Source organism: Lycorma delicatula, chromosome 12 (genome assembly GCF_047948215.1).
Source record: "Lycorma delicatula isolate Av1 chromosome 12, ASM4794821v1, whole genome shotgun sequence".
NCBI lineage: Eukaryota > Metazoa > Arthropoda > Insecta > Hemiptera > Fulgoridae > Lycorma > Lycorma delicatula.
Window position 1 is genome coordinate 72,506,039 of NC_134466.1, and position 14,805 is coordinate 72,520,843.

General features: G+C 33.2%; 1 protein-coding gene across 3 annotated transcripts in view; it reads right to left on the reverse strand.

Annotated features, from left to right (window-relative positions):
• Nucleotides 1-14,805, reverse strand: part of LOC142332727 (very long chain fatty acid elongase AAEL008004-like) — a 392,025-nt gene that overhangs the window by 148,383 nt on the left and 228,837 nt on the right. The window contains exon 1 of one of the 3 annotated variants that reach the window (XM_075379321.1): nt 3,644-4,015. The exons of the other annotated variants lie outside the window; for them this stretch is intronic. The gene's annotated coding sequence lies outside the window, so the exon portion shown is untranslated. Of the gene's footprint in view, nt 1-3,643; nt 4,016-14,805 lie in introns of those variants that run through there. 3 annotated transcript variants of the gene reach the window in all.

The window sequence follows — 14,805 nt, forward strand, 5'->3', positions numbered from 1 at the left end:
AATATAATTTTAGAAAACGAATTTAGAAAATCATTTATTTTTACACTTGTTTGTAAAGGTCTGGAAATATTTCGTTAGGTGATTACGAAACGAAATTAGTACCGATAACCTCAAATAATTTCTATTTCAGCATCGATTTAAAAAATATGCGAAAATAAATTAATCGAAACATATAAATACTGATATTTAGGGAACAACAAAGTGAAAATTAATTGAGGTGTTTTCCTGTAATATTATAATAGAATTAAATAGTTATATATGGATAATAGTAAATTATAACCTTGAGCCCTTTTTTTGTTTTTGTTGTCTTTTTTTGTAAAGCCTCAACCAAACCTTCTAAAACAACATCTGTTTTATGATGTAAGAAACAAAAACAAAAAAAAAATTAAAATCGGGTATCCTACACATTTCCCTGTACGAGCTTAAAACTTAATAAAATTAAGATCTCTTGCGTAGAAATTAGGCCCGGTGTTCCTAGCCATAACGGTTAGAAGCAGAGGCAAGATGAAAATAAGGAAAAATCCGTAAACCGGTGAGCCGACCTGCCATGCGGGACATCCTGCCGGTAGGCGGAGAGGCTCATTAGAGTCTCAAGAACTCTCCCCTGAGCTGAATAATACGCGATTGTTGAGCCGGTCCAACGGAGCAGGAGCCTCTGTGGCACGAGTGGTATCCGGAGGTTCCGGGTTCGAATCCCGGTCAGGCATGGCATATTCACAACGCTACAAATTCATCTCGTCCTTTGAAGCAATACCTAACGGTAGTCCCGGAGGTTAAACAAGAAAAAAAAGGGAGCAGAAGAACACAAAAAAATTATTTTATTTTGTTTGAAAAGGTATCAAGTAATTCTAGAATAAGATTTTACAAAAAAATGAGAAAACTAAATAATGTATAATGTTTTCTTTTAATTTAATATCGAAACATATTTCCTGTTTATAAAAAAAATCTGATGTGGACATCACATGACTTCCTTGTACGCCTATTAAGTTACATCCACACATTTTTAAAAGTACATAAAGATTTATTTCAATAACAACTTCTGATATTTTTTCATACTTTTTTTTTGTTATTGAATAATTATTCATTGTAAAAAACCTTTTACAATGAGAAGTTAATAATTATTAGTAAATCAATATATGTAAATTATAAAAAAGGAGATGAAGTCCGATTCGAACCGATGTGCCTTCTCCTAAGATCCAAATATTTCATTAATTAAACTTTTATTGGGCTACAACTGTGGAACCGATGAAAATAAGTAGCACTTATGATACATCGTTGAAAAACTCTCGATGAGGGCTGATTACTGCGGTTAAGAAAATCTCTAAAATCCAAATTTTTTGGTATTTTGGGCTATTTTGGACACTTTTGGTCCAGTCGAATGCAATCAAAAGGGGAGGTCACAACTAGATCTTACAACAGTCCTAAATCCAAAATTTCAACATCCTACGGCTAATAGTTTTTGAATTACGCGAGATAAATACGTGCAGACGTCACGCCGAAACTAGTCAAAATGGATTCACGGTCAAAATGGATATTTCCGTTGAAATCTGAAAAACTAAATTTTTCGTATAAGGAAGTAAAACATAAAATAAAAAAAAATAATTTGATGAAACAACTTTATTGTCTTATATAAAATAAATATGACGTTTAAAATGATTTATTCCAATATTTATATATTTAAAATTTTATTTTAATAAATCAATAATCTTCGCTACTATGTTTTAATAAATACTTTAAACATTTATAAAAAGAAACTTTAACTTTCCAACTAGCACCGTCATAACGAACCACGCTTCTAAATTGCCCTGCTCAAATTTTTTTAACATTACATTCAGCGTAACTCAAGAACGGCTGAACTGATTCTCATCAAATTTTCACATGCACAACTTCAGATATACTAAAACACAATATATAAATTTCAATAAAATTGATGTAGCGGTTTGGGAAATTTTCAAGCCACAAAATTATATACAAAGGCCAACATATATATATAAAGAAACCCCAATTTAAATGAACGGTATTTTTGTACTCCTCGTACCTTAAAACGTAAAAAAAACTCATTTTCATTCCCCTTTCAGACCATGCGATCGAAAATAATACCGTACTTTTCTTCAAAATGTGGGGGAAAAAATTTAATTTAAAAACAAACAAGGAATAAATAATATATATATATATATATTTTTTTTTTTAATTGTTAGAAGTAGGTATTGTAGTACAATTGTTACAGGATTTCGCTATATTATACGACTAGTAAAAACGATACGCTTACGACTTTGATGAGAAGAGTATGACATTTAAAAAATACTGACATAAATCTTGCTTTACAAATCATCACCTTTCAAAAAATGTGTTTATATAAACTCTCACACGGTTATAAAAGCTAATAACAAATAGCTTTCCCTTTATTTACACTAGATGTAGAAACGTTAATATGTAATATTTGTATAAAAACTTTTAAGGTCATTATGTATTTATTTATTTATGTAATACCAGATTACAGAGTAACATTATGTCAACGGTACAAAGGCACCTGTACGCAATCTGGCCGGTAATATACCGGTAAACGTGCAGTCTTTTAAAGTCTCAGGTCCACCGTTCCTGAGATGTGCGATTAATTGAAAGCCGATCGCAAAAGAACGCCGGTGTCCACAATCTAGTATTCAAATACCTTTACTTGAATTTGAACCTTAGAACTCTCGATTTCGAAATCAACTGATTTACGAAGACGAGTTGAGTTGACCCGGTGGATTAATCTTCGATACGATTTATAAACGTATTTAGCCTCGAAAAACATTATACAAGATAGACTTTCTTTCTTTTTCCTGTTTAGCCTTCGGGAATTACCCGGTTCAGATATTACTTCAGAAGATGTTATGTATGAGCGTAAATGAAGTGTAATTATACGAGTAGAATCTATCTTTCTAGTAACGAAGATAATAATCCCAACCCCGTAGGGCCCCGCCTTGTGACGCTTCTGGTCGCCACCACCCCCTCGCGTTCATAGCCCTGACGGGCGGGCTTTAACGAACAAAAGTAATCGGTTACTTTTTAACAACAAATTTCATAAATCGGCAAAAGTATTCGATTCTACCGGCATGGATTTTTTCTTTGTACACAGGTTCAAGATTTACTAGATATTTACAGATCCGACTTGGATTCTTTTACTTACCCGGCTATATAGAGTTATACAGCCTAGTTATAAGTTTTTTGTTTTTGTTTTGTTCAACCTCCGGGACCACCGTTAGGTATTGCTTCAGAGGATGAGGTGAATGATTTGTAGCGCGTGTGAAAATGCCACGCTTGACCGGGATTCGAACCCGGGACCTCCGGATGAAAGGTCGAGACGGTACCACTCGCGCCACGGAGGCCGGCGAGTTATACGGTATTACACAATTTTAATCGAGCGACGATTTCTAACTCCTCAAAATGTAACAAAAATTATTTTTCACATAATGCGAGCGAAAAAAATACCTTACTTTTCTTCGAAAATCTTGTAAAAGAGTAAAATGTAATAAAATTTTAAGGGTAGAAATAAATATCGATGATATTAAATTACTATACGATAGATAAAAAATAAATAAAACCGTTCGTGTAATTAATAACAAATAAATATATTTATTATAATAAATTAATTAAAAATTACCTGATTTCTAAAAATATTTTTTTTTTTTTTTTTTAGTAAATAAAATGTTTTAAAAACGTTAACCACAAACACTAAATAAAAAAATAAATTATTAATCACTTCACACCGAAATGTATATACATTGCGTACAATAAAAAAAAAAAAATGTTTTATTTTTTAATGTTTAACAAAAATTAAAAAAAAAAAAAAAATTACACCACACAAATAATAATAATTCCAAAGAAATGCACTATAAAATAATGAAATAAATGACTAAATAATAAATACGTTAAAGATTACAACAAAAAAAAAACAACAAATTAAATAAATATTAAAACGTACTACAACCACATGTAAGAAACAACTGAAATACAATGACCACAGGGAATTGACTTCACTCTCTATCTTAACATTAGAAAGAGGTAGAGAGAAATAAACTTGTCATTAAAATGGGAGAAGAAAAACGAAGAGAGACGACTGCATATGTGTATCTATCTTTATTCAACTCCTCTTTAAGGTACCACCACGCTTTCTTGCTCGACTATCCGGTTAGGTTATATTTGCCGTTGTTTGTTGTGATTATTACATACTTGCCTTTACGTATATATATATATATATATATATATATCACACTTTTACTTTCATTTAACCATAATAAGATTAAATATGATAGAGAGTAAGAGAGAGAGAGTGTGAGATAGAGAGAGTAAGTGAGAGAAGAAGATTAAATAATCTTATAGTTATGTTGGATACTCAATACATTTATAAATGAGTGTGTGTGTGTGTGTGTGTGTGTGTGTGTGTGTGTTTTAGTAGAGAGGGAAATGTTGGGTAAAGGGAAACTTTTATTGTAGACGTAAGAGTAGGGATATTTGACCTACTGCTGATTATTAATAGAATATTACCTATATAAAAAAAAAAATTTTTTCATCTTAATATAACAATATATATATATTATTAACCAAATATATACTGCGCAAATAAATGTTAACAAAAATTAATAAGTTTTAGAAAATTAATAATTTAAAAAACCATACGCCGATATTATCAACCTTTAGTTTTTTTTTCATAAAACCAAATGAAAAATGTATCTTTTTTTTACGCGAAAAAAGCCAACTTAGGACCAGGCATATTTAGCTTTTTCTTCTTTTCTTCCATGAGTTTCTCATTTTTCCGACACGGCTTCCTTTTTACTCATCTTCTGGTTATATTTTCCATTTTACTTCCTTGTACAAAGTAAAGGAAGTATTGAGATATCGAAAAATTTCGGTTTTCAGATTTCAACGAGAATATCTATTTTGATTAATTTCGGCTTGACGTCTATACGTATGTATGTATAACTAAAAACGATTAACCGTAGGATGTTGAAATTTTGGATTTAGGACTGTTGTACCATCTTGTTGTCCTTCTCCCCTTTTGATTGCAATCGACTGGACCAAAAGTGTCCAAAAGAGCCCAAAATTAAAAAAATTGGATTTTGGAGTTTTTCTTAACCGCAGTAATAACTCTCATTAAGAGCTTTTCAACGGTATATAATAAGCGATACTGAGTTTCATCGGTTCCAGAGTTATAGCCAAAAACATTTTAATTAATGAAATATTTGGATCTTACAAGGGGAAGGCGCATCGGTTTTAATCCGGCTTCATCACTTTTTTAACTTAAATATATTGATTTATTATTAATTATTAACCTTTGATTGTAAAAAAACTTACAATCAAAAAACAAAAGAAAAAATATCAGAAGTTATTAATGAAATAAAATTTTGTGTACTTTTCAGTTTTTTAAAATGTATATATGTAATTTAATAGGCGTACAAGGAAGTCATGTGGTATCCACATCAGATTTTTTTCTGCAGTAAGAATTTACATAGTAAATTTATTTTGGAAGTTATCGTGATAATCCTCTTTTTTCAAGCCACGCAACGATAAATTTATTTTTTAAAGATTCTCTTCCATCTGCTTCAGTAATGGAATTTACTTTTCACATACCATAAAGATTTGTTTAATTAACGTTTTCAGATCCATCCGGACAATTTTCCCCAAAAAATTTAAACTTCTTTCCTTTTTTTTGTCTTCAGTTATTTGACTGGTTTGATGCAGTTCTCCACTATTCCCTATCTAGTGCTACTCGTTTCATTTCGGTATACCCCCTACATCCAACATCCCTAACAATTTGTTTTACATATTCCAAACGTGGCCTGCCTACACAACGTTTTCCTTCTACCTGACCCTTTAATATTAAAGCGACTATTCCAGGATGCCTTAATATGTGGCCTATAAGTCTGTCCCTTCTTTTAACTATATTTTTACAAACGCTTCTTTCTTCATCGATTTGCCGCAACACCTCTTCGTTTCTCACTTTATCCATCCATCTGATTTTTAACATTCTCCTATAGCACCGCATTTCAAAAGCTTCTAATCTTTTCGTCTCAGGAACTCCGATCGTCCAAGTTTCACTTCCATATAAAGTTACGCTCCAAACTATACTTTCAAAAATCTTTTCCTGACATTTAAATTAATTTTTGATAAAAATAAATTATATTTCTGACTGAAAGCTCGTTTCGCCAGTGCTATTGGCATTTTATATCGCTCCTGCTTCGTCCATCTTTAGTAATTCTACTTCCCAAATAACAAAATTCTTCTACCTCCGTAATCTTTTCTCCTCCTATTTTCACATTCAGCGGTCCATCTGAGTTATTTCTACTACATTTCATTACTTTTGTTTTCTTCTTGTTTATTTTCATTCGGTATTTCTTGCGTAGAACTTCATCCATCAGCAAATCGTAGCATCTTTATCTTTTCACCTTGTACTTTTACTCCGAATCTAAATTGTTCTTTAGTATCATTAAGCGCTAGTTCTATGTAATGATTAAAAAGTAACGGGGAGAGGGAACATCCTTGTCGGACTCCCTTTCTTATAACGGCTTCTTTCTTATGTTTTTCAATTATTACTGTTGCTGTATGGTTCCCGTAAATGTTAGCAATCATTCTTCTATCTTTGTATTTGAACCCTAATTTTTTTTAAATGCTGAACATTTTATTCCAGTCTACGTTATCGAATGCCTTTTCTAGGTCTATAAACGCCAAGTATGTAGGTTTGTTTTTCTTTAATCTTCCTTCTACTATTAATCTGAGGCCTAAAATTGCTTCCCTTGTCCCTATACTTTACTTGAAACCACATCGGTCTTTTCCTAATATTTCTTTCATTCTTATCTCAATTCTTCTGTATAAAATTCTAGTTAAGATTTTTGATGCATGACTAGTTAAACTAATTGTTCTGTATTCTTCACATTTATCTGCCCCTGCTTTCTTTGGTATCATAACTATAACACTTTTTTTTAAGTCTGACGGAACTTCTTCTTTTTCATAAATATTACACACCAGTTTGTATAATCTCTCAATCGCTTTCTCACCTGCACTGCGTAATAATTCTACAGGTATTCCGTCTATTCCAGGAGCCTTCCTGCCATTCAAATCTTTTAATGCTCTCTTAAATTCAGATCTCAGTATTGTTTTTCCCCTTTCATTCTCTTCGACTTCTTCTTCTTCCTCTATAACACCATTTTCCAATTCATTTCTTCCGTATAACTCTTCTTCTCTTTCCATAACTCTTCTTGGACCGTGGATTTTCCAAGGATTAGCTTCTTTCGATATTGAGTAGTTTTTCGAAGTCGGTTATACATTGAAACATTACAATGTTTCAATGCCATATAAGATTATATCTTATTACAGTTGTATAATGTCTTAATTTCGCGATCTCAGAGAGGGTCTTCTTATTATAGATAGCTTTGGTGATAAATTTAAGTTTCTCCAGTTTAATATTATACAGAGTGTCCAAAAAGTCTTTCCATGATAACAAAAATATATTAAAAAAAACTATTACGATTACAGCTATGCGGTTTGTGGTAAAAGAAAGAAAAAATTATCGATTCTTTTTTACCATGTCAATAAACTTCAACATACGCGCCTTTTGTCGCTCGTAGAATGCCCAACCGATAATCAATTACACGCTATGTCTTGGTCAACATTTCTTCGGAAACTCTAGCAACAGCTTCAGTTATTTTCCGTCTCAATATGTCTAGATCAGGTACGGGTGTTGCATAGACTCTGTCCTTAACATAACCCTAGAGGAAAACTTCCAAGCGAGTTATGTCTAATGACAGTGGTAGCCACGGTGTGGGGCCGTCGCGCCCGACAGCAATCAACCGTGAAACGATTAATTCAGAAAATCTGAATTGTGGTGGTGCACCATCCTGATGGAAAACCACTCTAGGTTAAGTCATTTAGTTAAGCGTTGCAGCATATCCAGGTAAACTTTAGCTGTTGTTGATCGCTCACTGAAAAAGAAGGACCCGATGATTCTGTTGTGCATTAAACCGCACCGCACATTCATTTAGGGGATCTGTAATATTTTCCCTGGTAAAGTAGGGATTTTTTGAGCCCCGTATTCTCACATGCCTGTTTACTTTCCCTGATGAAGTGGAAAGTAGCCTCGTTTAAAAAACACATACGCTGCAAGAACTCATTGTCGTTATCCGTTAAAAATCTCGGTCGCAAAGGAAGCACGATGAGGGCCGTCCATCTGGCTGTAGATGTTGCAATATCTGAACTATATACGCATGCAACCTTAGTTTGTTGTGTAAGATTTTGTGCACTGTCGACCGCGGAATCCCTAGTTCACGAGATGCACGACGGGTAGATTTGGAACGGTTATGTAGAAATACTCGCCGCACGACCACGAGTTTCTCTTAACTAACGGATGGCAACCCTGTTCAACTACACTTCCACTCTCCTTAAACTTTGCGTACCGCGCAACGATACTCTTTCTATCAGGTGTTGGTCGTCCGTACTCTCTTCTAAAATTTCGCCGCACACTAATCGGTGATTTAGACTCGTGATACCGCAACACACATTGCGCTTTCTCCTGGATGGAGCCCATTTTATTAAAATTTATTACAGCGCCCTCTACTCTGCCTCGACCTCGTACAAACCAGTATAAAGAAAACTTGATAATTTTTTCTTTCTTTTGCCACAAACCGCACAGCTGTTAACCGTAATAGATTTTTGTAATCGTGGAAAAACCGTATGGACGCTGTATTTTCAATTCACGATTTTCTATTCCTGTTTTTTTAGGTACTTAAAACGATCAGTGACATTTATCTTTGCGTATTTAGTACCTATTGTTTTTTGTGTGAATGATATAATTTTCGTGATTTTTATTACGGTAAAGGATATATTTAGGCCTACTTTTTGAGCTAATCCTGTTAACTCTTCTATTTATGATACTGTATCTTCTTTTGGTTGCTAAAATAGCCAGGTCATCGGCAAAGGTTAAAGTTTTGGATTCTGGACGCTTGGATTTTGCACTCCTGTTATTCATTTTCCAAAAGATTTTCATTACTTTTCCGAAACCAAGTTGAATAGAATCGGGGATTAATTAGTCATTTATTACTGAAAAATAACAATATCCATAGATATAAAATTACCACCGCACAATCGTATAGAGTTTTCGTGAAACTCGATAACACAATACTTGGATTATTAGAAAGGAACTTATTATGTTTCCTATGCCGGTTTAAAAAAACTGACAAAAAAAATTGTAATACATTCCTAATATTGATTATTTATTCTTATGCAATGGAAAAATAATGAGGCATGAAAATGTTAACTAAGATTTCTTCTTGTTTTTGGCGTAAGGGTAATTTACGATCGTAAAATGATTATTATATCTTTTTAAATAAACCAAAAAAAGTTACAAAAATTAAAAAAAAAAATAAAAGTATTTTTCTGCTCCCCACTCCAAAATCTTAAATAGAAGAAACTAAAACAATTCCTAAAAAATAAACAACCAATAAAACGATACCTAAAATATTTTTTGTGGGTGGGTGGTGAATTACTGAAATTTTATTGTAACATTATTATTAAAAGTTTAAATAAAACAGAAAATTTGTTTAAAATTTCACAAATCAATATTTTTAAAATTTGTTCGGCTCCTGCACCCCTAATATTGACCCCAAAGTATTTTTTTTTAGATCACTTGCACTATGTACTAGCCTAAGAAGACATAAAATGAAATTCGGTTAAGAAATATGCAATAAATAAAAAAAAAACGTTTTTTTTTTTTAATTTTGGAAGAAGGGGAAAATTTGGGGGGGAACTATTTTGAAATGGTAACATAAGAATTCACGAATATACTGAACTAAATATAAAGTGGGGTTATCTTTGAAAAATTTTGGGCAAATTGACCCCAAAAAACTAGAGTTCTAAGTAATTACTTTTATACGGATTTGAATACTAGATCGTGGATACCGGTGTTCTTAGGTTTTTTTTTAATTTTTTTATTATCGGTATTGCAGAGAAATTTGGTTAGCCGGCTACTGAGCCTCGAAACAGATTTGCGACCTCGTTATCCTAATTGCTCCTAATGAGCTCCTATCTTGCGTGAGCGGTTAAGCTGGGCGCCGTACAGCACCCGCCTATGTGTCCCTACCGCTCACTTGTCACATTAAAACTAAATTGCAGAGAAATACCGTTTACGTCCCCCCCCCGCAAGTGGGGGAGTGTCGGACTCGCGGGTTCGGCTAGATATTATTAAAAGCATATTGTGTGCCCGCACCCTACCGACTAAAACACCTACTTCACCGTTCCTCACCACCCGGGGCCGTGTTTGCAATTAAATATAGCACAACCCCGGGGGTGCGGCTCTGGACTCCCACAGCTTCACCACCGTCGCTCACCCGCGCAAGCACGGACAGACGACGACTCCACTGAGGGCTGTTACTGTACTATTAAAAAAATTGACGCTAACGCTAACAAAAATCCAGAGAAGCAAATTTTATATTCTAATAGAGAACCAAAAATCATCTGATGACAACTATTGGCAAAATAGTTGTCATCAGATGATTTTGATAGTTTTCGAAAAAATCGAGAGGAGTTTGTAGAGTTGACCGGCTAGAAATTTATAAAGAAATCAGAAATTGTTAATTTTAAAATTCAAAAACCGCTTTTGTAATTAAAAGACGATTTTATAAGTTAAATAAAATATACGTAGTAATGAAAAATAACCGTTGATATTTAAATTTAAAAGGATGTGAATCAACGCGGCGAGCAAGTTTAAACTTTACGCTTCTCTGTAGGATAAAGTAATTAATTAATCGAACGTACGTAGTGCGTAGTACTCTAAAAATCAGTGCAATTCTGATTGCGAAATAGTGAAGGCGTCGGAATTATTAACTTATTACTGATTTTCACTTGCAAAAAAACGGTAAAGATATAAAATATAATTTACGTTTTTGTATCCCCTAAAATAAATAATATAATTAAAAAAACCAGAAAATGGTTTTTAGATATTTATCTTAAAAGTAATTGAAAGCCCAAATAGAATGAATATCTCGTTTACTGTAGTGGGGAATGGGGAAAAATTTTTCAATATTAATCGAAATTTTTTCATCTTTCTTCACACCTTTAAAGGTTGAATTTCAAAAAATCTAGAAATTTTTTTTAAAAATATTTTTGGTGTGTGTAATCTTCAAAAATATTGCAGACACCAAAAATCAAGCTAATATCTTTATTTGTTACCGACAGTTTAAAAAAAAAAAATTGTAAATTTCATCGTTATTTAACCCTTTAAACTAGAAATTTCAAAAATGTATTTCTTAGTACGCACTTACCCCATTAGAGAACGTGTACATAAATTTTCATAAATTTATCTTTAGTATTTTTGCTGAGCGGCGTTGATTATGAATCATTCACGATTAGTTCTTTCATATACATATAAATAATTAAAACATTTCTCCTTATTTTTTTTTTGTTTGTTTAATATGTAATAGTGTGTATGAGTGTGTACACATGAATGCGCGCTTGTTTTATAACTATATATATATATATATATATGTGTGTGTGTGTGTGTGTGTGTATAATTACATGAAGATATTGTCTTTGACACCTTTTTTCTTTTCTGTTTTTTTACCATTCTTTGTTTTGACCTGAGGGACATTTCCTGATGTCGTTATAATACGACTCACCTGTATTTAGTTGGTTACAGAGCCACGCAACACAACTCCGGTTAGACTTGCGTCCTTGCTTGCCTCGGTTGCTCAATCTCCTCCCAACTAGTAGTCCATCGAAACACACACACACACAAGTGTGTATACCGACTTGTCCATTAGCGTCCAGTTTTCATTTACTCATTTATGTGTGTGTGTGTGTGTTCTTGCACATATGTTGTACTATGGCCGCATTCTTTTTAAACATATTAATCTTAAGGTGGTACTTGTGGATTTCAAAATTTCATTTGTCACTCAAAAAAATTTGTTTAATATTATCTAAGTATTCCTTATTACCCAATACAAAATAGTTTGCTTATGAATTTTGTTAGTGTGTTAGTATAAATATTTAGTTAAGCGAAATTAATTTCTAAACTATAATTACATTGCAGTTTTTGTATTCATTTTTTTCTTGCCGGTACAGTAAACGAATCGTTTTGACGTAAAATCAAATCAAACCGTACTGTTTTGCTTTTAAGCACCTTAAAAAAACTCTAAACTTTTATCGTAATTAAGTATTTATTATAATAAGTATATTCCTTTGAAATTTACAACGACTTCTTTTTCGGTTTAAAAAAGTTAAACCGTGTTTTTAAGGTGTAAAAATCGGCTTTTTGGTGTCAATAAATTTGAATATTGAACAACGATATATAAAAAATTAAATATGTTTAAAAACTAAATAAGTAAATATGTTATACCTTGCGTTTACAATCGCTTAAAAACTAATATACACTTCTATCAAATCAGAAAACAGTACAATGTTTTCATGTAACTCAACATTACAACAATTCCTTACGAGAAAGGATTTGATGCTGCTTTAATAGATTACCGACTGTTTAAAATACAATTATTATTATTTTTTTTATAAAAACAATATTATCTATCGATGAATTTTTTAAGTAATACTGCAACGAATATTTCTAAAGTAAAAACCGCTGGGAAATTTCTCTCCTTAAGGTTGGCGAACCTGTGTCGTTCATAGCCACCCTAGTAATGTACACACTGGATTGTTGCCTATAAATTGTCGCGTTTTAGTATCTTTGATTACGTGTGAGTTATTACGTTATAAAATGAATAGGAAAATAGATCTTCCGGCCGACTATGAAATACGTGCAAACTGTTTTTAAACCACCAAAACGTTAACCCGAGTGAAATTCATAGGCGGTTGGTTGCTGTGTACGGCGATAATGTAATGAATGAAAGAAACGTCAGAAAATGGTGTGAAAGGTTTAGAAATAACAGAATTAATGTGCACGATGAAGAACATTCGGGAAGGCCTTCGATATACACCGAGGACTTATTGAAACGCGTCGATCGTGAAATCATAAAAGAACGTCGCAGGACCTGGCTTTTTTTTTTCCTGATATTTGAAGAGCTGTTTATAAGTCGCATTGTTCATGACCGTTTAGGCTTCAGTAAAGTTTGTGCGTGTCGGGTGCCGCACATCTTAACGGAACGTCACTAAAAAATCCGAGCGGGATCTGCTTTGCAATTTTTGATGCGTTACACAGAAAAAGATGATGAGTTTCTTAATTTGATTTTTACCAGCGATGAATCGTGGATTTCTTATGACACGCCAGAGAGAAAACGGTTCGGGATACTGCTGATCGATTTTATGTCACGTGAAACGACTATAAATGCAGAAACCTACTGCAAAACTCTACGTAAGTTATGGTCTGCCGCTCAAAATCGGTGACCGACGGCGTCGTCCTGCTGCACGATAATGCACGTCCACACGTTGCGGATCTGACACGTGATTTACTGAGAATATTTGAATGGGAAATTTACGATTGCCCGCCATATACTCCGGACTTAGCTCCTTCTTATTACCATTTGTTTGGGAAATTGAAAGAATTTTTGAACGGTAAGCGATTCGCGGGCGACGATGAACTTAAAAATGCTGTTAATCATTGGCTAAATGGACTGGCGGCAGAAGAATACGACGAGGGTATATTGAAGCCGGTGTATCGCTACGATAAATGTCTTAATTCATGTGGAGATTATATAAAGAATTAGTATAATGTATGTAGTTTAAGAGAAGTAAAATATATTTATAAAGTTTTCAGTTTAATTTTTTTTTTACAATGAAACGGTCATTAATTTAGAGATAACTTCTGAGAATTAAAAAATAAATGAGTTTAAATCACCAATATCCGTGGCGGAATAGTAACGTTTTGGCCTTTCATCCGAAGGTCCCGAGTTTACATCCCGGTCAAGCACACAATTCTTCATAAACTAACAGTTTCCTTTTTCATATTCCCACGTCACAAGCTTCTTTGGGGAATTAATTTTTCAGTCGCAAATAATAAATAAATAAAATCTGTCGATTTCCGTGGAGGAGTGATAACGTTTCGGCCTTACATCCAGAGGTCCTGAGTTCGAATACCAGTAAGGAATGGCATTTTCCGTAAGTTAAAATCTTCCATTTTCATATTCCCACGTACAAGTTGGTTTATAAGCGCTTCTGCGGTAAAATAATTCATCGGTTTAAAAAAAAAAAAATTTTCATTACATCTTTTTTTAATTGTAACTAATTGTTAGGTTTCTTTTATAATTTTTAATATCATCGTGCATTTAGTTTAATTATTTATATATTAAATAAATAATCGTTTATATATTTTTACTTTCCCGTCTAGCGCTACAGCAGAGCTGTAGCCTTAGAAGGGAAACCATTGAAATCGGTCCAATTTGGGTATTTGCGGTTTTCACAGGATCCGTTGTTTTGACACCTAAGGAACCCAAACAACCAAAAAAACTCGATAGATATTTTCCGAACGTTTGAATGTACGTGTATAAGTTCGATATCGCCCTCTAAATCAGCTTATATCTCCAGAACTGCTGGACCGATTTTGATCAGATTACTTCTACGTATGGAGCATCGATGTTATTAAATTTTCGACTTAAAAGGTCAGGGGGTGAGCTGTAAAGCAAGGTCACCAAAAGAAACTAGCTCGAAATTTCGCCTAATTAAGGTCATATTTTTCTTAGGCGCATTTTTAACAATTAACAAGAGATAAAATTTAAAAAACCCACGAAGCCGTTTTAGAGAAACACATCTACTGTAGAGCCCCCTGGTGGCCTATAATCGTAAAACTAATCTAAGAACCCGCTTTGATCTGATACTTATATAATGCAAAAA